This window comes from Phragmites australis, chromosome 21 (assembly GCF_958298935.1).
Source record: "Phragmites australis chromosome 21, lpPhrAust1.1, whole genome shotgun sequence".
Lineage (NCBI taxonomy): Eukaryota > Viridiplantae > Streptophyta > Magnoliopsida > Poales > Poaceae > Phragmites > Phragmites australis.
The window spans coordinates 24,892,283-24,898,575 of record NC_084941.1 but is presented as its reverse complement, the minus strand read 5'-3'; positions in this window follow the sequence as shown (position 1 = coordinate 24,898,575).

Here is a 6,293-nt window from a genome sequence, read left to right as displayed (position 1 = left end):
AGCAATGCCGTGCTCTATCTGAAGGTGCTGAATAAAATTCTTCCTCTTTCTTGCATTCGCTTTTAGTTGGAAGAATTTTGAGGTTTACATCCCCCTTTCTTATCCAAGTTAGCCGGGAGTGCTGTCGGAGTCGCGATTTCTCAATTGCCGCAAGTCCTACCACCCTGTGTTTCAGGTACTTCCTGAACTCGATCTCATCGGCACTGAGGGCACGTTTTCTCCTCCGCTTGATCTAGTCGCAAAATGACATCCTGTGCAATTGCCAACCGAAGCCTTGTATCCCCAATTGTCCTTTGTTTCCATATTTTTAAATCCTTCTGAAGCCTACAGAATTTGGAATGCAAAATCAGCATAGCATCCCCTGTGTGCACCGGCTTGGTCCAACTCTTCAGAACTACGTCCATGAAACCTGGCACTTTTACCCAATATGACTCAAAGCGGAAGGTTCTGTGTCCTGTTCTCAGAAGATTGCCTTCAATGAGTAAAGGGCAGTGGTCCGACCCACTTGAGGACATGGCTTGCATGTGCGTATTAGGAAACATCAATTCCCATTCCGAACTGTAGAAGCACCTATCTATTCTTGTTAGTGTAGGATTTTCTTGTTGGCTGGACTAGGTAAACCTTCTTCCATTCAGCTTGAGTTCATGCACCTGGAGGTTGTCCAATGTGCCTATGAATTTTCGCATGAGGCGCCTGTTAAGTCTTCCGTTGCTCTTATCCTCCGCTCTATATATGAGGTTAAAATCGTCGCACAACATCCAGGATGACCTCATATGAGATTTGATGGTCTCTAGCTCATGCAAGAATTCGATTTTTCTGCATGGTCCTGAGGACCATACACCACCGTTAGCGACCACTGTGCGTTGTCATTTAGCATAGATACAGTCACCGAAACCATGTGAGCACTGGTGTGAATGTCAGAAATCGAGAATAACGCTTCTGAGCCGGCCAACAGAATGCCGCCCGAGGTGCCAACAGCAGAAAGATAGGCGAAATTATTCGCGAAGCGAGGACCCAAAGTCTCGGTTACCATGCTGGGCGTCCATGCGTTTATTTTCGTCTCCTGTATACATGCGATAGTAGCTCCTGCTGCTTCAAATTGCAGCCTAACACTTGCTCTCTTAGCTGGCGCATTCAAGCCTCGAACATTCCAGTACATTGTGTTGCAATGAAATTGTGACATGGCCGAAAGAGCAAGCAACTTGAACAAGCAACGGGGGTACCCAAGCAGGAAAAGCACCTTACAACAATTCAATTTCCCCTCCAGACTGGGGAGCAACGAAGCAGCTATGCCCAACAATTGCTCTTGCAGAGTTTTTGCAGTTGTACAGACATTCGCAGAAGAGAAAGAGGAACTCCCCACAGCGCAAAAGGAGAGGTCTTGCCATGCAAGCACCGGCCAACTAGGTCTCAAAACTAGATCCTGGCCACCGCACATTAGCGATTCTGCGAGGACGCTGCTGCTGGCCGCGTGGGAGGAGCGATTCTGCGCGGCCGACGCGGCCAAGGGCGTCGTGCCGGACTACGTCGACAAGATGCTCGAGTTCTTGCAGACCCTGCGTGCTCTGATCAGTTCCTGCAAGCCAGAGTGATTCGTCTAGCTTGTGATGTGATGCGCGCGCGCGCTGAGATGAACTCGATCCGTCTGTCTGTCTTGAGCCAGTCGCTTTTGCTTCTTTCGACAATAAACGGCGTGAAATGTACAACATGCAAACTTGTGTTGTAACAAGGGTCTATGCTGCTGCTTGTAAATTGCCTTGTTTAAGCTCTCAGTTTCTTTGCATGCCTGCCTCACGCCTCATCTCACTTCACTTCCAATCTCAAAAAATCGCTCTCAAGGATAGTAGCGGTTGAAGTGGAGCGGTGGTCACCGTCTTCACTGTAACCGCCTCTACCCCTTGTGTCTAGCTTCCACGCATCCTCCGAGCCAGTCGCCATATCCCAAGTTGTAGCCAACTCGTGACCGCCGTCCACTACTACAGAAAAAGTCATCACTACCGGTTCAAAAATAACATCACTGTGGGTTTTGGAAACAGCAGTGAATAAGTGGCATTGATACTCAGTAGTATCATTGCTAGTTTTGGAACCCGCAGTAACAAAGTTATCACTGTCGGTTTGTATTACAAATCGGTAGTAATATTCGGTTCCAGATCCGATGTTTTTGAGATCGATTTTTTTTTTTACATTCGACGAACGAACCCCCTGGCTTTTTCTGACTTGTGATGACCCTCGCGGCTTCTGTGGGAGTCGAAACCGTGAATATGGAAATTTACGTGCCCGATCAATTTGTAGGATTCGAACCCGTGACCTCACTATTTCGCGAATTTGAGAAGAAACTCGCGGCTTCTTGAACTATGTATTGTATAACTTTAAATGTAAACAATCACGAGCATACCATTATACAAAGTATACGAATGACGAAAGGATGATGTAACAGAAACATGTAAATTTTATTCATTCATGTCGAATTCATAAAGTACAGCTTCTTTGATTACAACGTGTTACTCCACAACGCACACACTAATATGACTGTATGATGTATCATCTAGCAATTGTTTCATCTTGGTTCCCGAGGCTTTGTAAAGCGACTCCAGTTAATTACGTCCATATTCAGGTTACCTCCCCGATAAACTGCACTAACGATCATCAATATCGAGATCATCTCTGAGTCTGCAAGGCTGTAGTCGCATGCAACAAAAACAGAGCAAAGTGATAGTATTAGAAATAAAAGAAAGGAAGAGACACGATAACAGTCTAGCATTGCTTTTTAGACTGTTTATGTATCCTGGATCATCATCGGTCTCGTATAGGCCTTCAAATAGTGTAAGTAAGAAGAGGTGGGTTAGGAGCTTGGCCCGACACGTAATTTTACCGAAAGCGGCAGCGAGATCACAACTAAGAGCCTGATGCCGTTCTTGACTCGCTAACCCTCTCTTTAGGCCTTAGACTTATCCTCATCGGCCATCTTCGAAGGAGACCAGAGGCAACAGCCACAAAGACCAAGGTCACACAAGCAAGGGTGATCACCAATACATCAAAAGGCAGGCAATAGCAAGCCACAAAGGCCATCAGCCACAAAGGCATCGGAAGCATTTCATAACCAAGCCACAACAAGCCACCATCCCCTGTGTCATCTGCCAACAACAGTGAGACTAGCAATAGGGGGATGCTCCAATAGGATATCCCACGGGCACAAGATCAACCAGCAAGGGGCACCATCAAAGAGCCCTCAAAACCAATCTTAACTCTGCAATTATCATTAAGATCAAATGATCACAACAAGGGCTACCAGCAAAAGAGCCCTCTAAATCTGTTTTAAATCTGCACTGATATGCTCACCATCGCCCATAGAGAAAACAGTGGTATGGGCAATATCTGGCAATAAGCGAGCCTGCCACCATCTAGCTTTCATTCTCTGCAACCAGCCATCATCTATGAATAATAACATAACAGCAATAGATATGACAGCACCAGGCAATACTCAGGATGATAACAGGGGAGATAAATTATTGGCCATCAATAGAGCAAATAGTGATGCAATGCAATGCTATGCTTATCCGGCAACAAGTAAGAGGATTGAAATCAGCAAGAGGGCATGGCCGACGGCAAGATCAGACTGAGCCACAGCAGCAACGGGAAAACACTGGCCATAGGGAATAACCTCAGACGGCATGCGCGCGCAACCGAGCTCAACAACAGCATACAACAGGGCGTCCAGCGCACAGGCTACAACGGCATGTCGGAGAGCGGAGGCTTCAATGGCGATGACCGGAGCACGGACTGCAAGGGCATTAGTTAACCAGAAAAAATTGGAACATCTCAACGAAGACCAAATCAACCGGAGAACATCTCGACGGTCACCACAGACGGGCGAACCGGAGCACATCTCGACGGCCAGTGTCTTCCTTCCTCCTCTCCAAATTGATCCCGCACCTCCTCGGCCGGCCTCCTCCATATATATAGGCGGGGATTAAGTCCCAATCCGAGAAGATCGAGTCCAAGCTGTCGGGGATTTGGGGGATTTTGTGCTGCTCGGTGTGGGTAGCCGAAGGCAATGGAGGCGGCTCTGTGCTGCTCGTCAGGAGGTCGGGGAAGAAGCGGCGCCCCACCTGGGCTGTCGAGGCCCACAGGAAAGCTGAGTCAAGCCAAGGTGGAGAGAGAGGGAAGTTGGGCCATCCGAGGGGCTTTGCTTTTTTTTCTTCTTTTCTTCTTTTTTATGTATATGAATATATGTTCATATATATATATATAAGAAAGACCAATAATATAAAAATGCAAGAAGTACAAAATGAATTCTTACATCAAAACTTCACTAATATCACCGCCGGTTATTTTTGAACCGATAATGAAAGAGGGACACGAATGATCTTTTCTGTAGTAGTGGTCTGCTAAGCCTGTTGTGCTCATAATATCTAGAAGTCACTCCTGAGGGTAGTGCGGTTGAAGTGGTGTGATGGTCACTATCATCACTACGAATGCCTCTACCCCTTGATCCTGGCCTCTTCCGAGCCAACTCGCGGCTGCCCTCGTTCCCCCCAAGCCCTCGCCATCTTCGAGCCTATCGCTGACATCGTTGTCTCCCGATCTAAACGAACTCATCTCCCCATCTCCTCTCCTCGTCTGCTCATCTCCCCGTCTCCGAAGAAAATGTTGTGTGAGCATTAAAGATGGTGGCAATAAGTAGATTTAAATGAATGGCAAAAAACACATTCGCTTGAAGATGATTGTGTTCTTGTCGTTCGTTTAGACCTACTATTGTCACTACGAATATAGATTTAGATATTGCCATTCGGTCAAGCTAGATTGTAGCAATAGACAGATCTAAATGAGTGGCAGAAAATATATTTTCCTTAAGATGATTGTGTTTTTTCCATTCATTTATATGTACTATTGTCACTCGGATACGCAAGATGTAAAAAAGACATTTCGCTATATAAAATACTCTACCTCAAATATTTTGGTATGGGATCTCTATCTCAAGTTTGAGGCAGATCCCCATACTGAAGAGTTCACGGTAGAGTATCTTTGCACATGTGAATGAATTATTACTCCCGATTCAAGACTTGAACCGAAGTATCACTGCCGGTTCATAAGTTGGCATGATTATCATTGCCTCTAATTCACTGTTGGTTCAAAACTGACAGTGATACTAATTTTGAACCGGTAATGATGATCTTTTCTGTAGTAATATGATATATATAACTTCTTTCTTATGTACATGTACAGGACAAGCAGCTCCTAATAAAGAGTCGATGGGATTCCACGACCCACAATCGATATGCCATGAAGAGATCAGTCGCAATATAATCCAGAGAGAGTCATGGACTCATGGTAGATGTCACTGGATCCTAACTGTGATTGATCTGAAAAGAAATAGGGTTGTGTACTTGGACTCCATGAACAAGGCCTGAAGAAGAGTTACACAGCAGTTTAGGAGAATCATCGACAGGTAAACTCATTGCCTCTATTGCTCTATTATTTATTCTAATCTTTCACTTTTATTTGCAAGGGTTGTGGGTATTTTTCTTCATAAAATAGGGCATTTGCTAAGTATGTGAAAATGAAGAAGTAGGGGCATACTATGTCCAGGCCAAGTTGACACACCGCTTTCATTTTCCGATACCTGCTATAGTACAAAATTGTCATTTATCATGCTTTGTAATAATTCTTCTCTAACCAACTATACCTAATTATATATTTGCATTGCCACAAGCAGCCACAGACAACAACCATTGTGGCTTGTATGTTTGCCTTCACATGCAAGAACTTATTAGGTCCATACCCCAAGATATGGAGGTTGGTCAATTCCGAGCAAAATGTATGCTGATTCCCTACTTATTTCATGTACAATGTGCTACTTGTTACTAGGAAGAGCAAATAAAGATTCCTAATGGTGAATTGACTTCAACCACATTCAAGGACAACTCGCCAACTTCATTCTTCAACAAATCATCAATGAAACTGGCGAGTTTCATGCGTCGGCCGCCCACAAACAATATGCTTCATTTTTTGTTTGCAATGTGAATGATTTACATCTTTGGTTCTCATATTTACACTTTCGATTCTCGTACTTCAACTTTGTTTTTTTTTTATGTGAATGACTAGTTGAAAGCCTTGTGTAGGATTGGTTACTCACAAACAAGACAATCAGATGTGGTGAATGATTGCGGAAGCTAAAATCAAAATTTTGATAGATTAAAGATTCACCCTATGTAAATCCACCATGATTTATAAATTTATTGGGGCGATGGCAACAGGGAGGTACTCAGACACTAATAGGTGTACTATCAGTG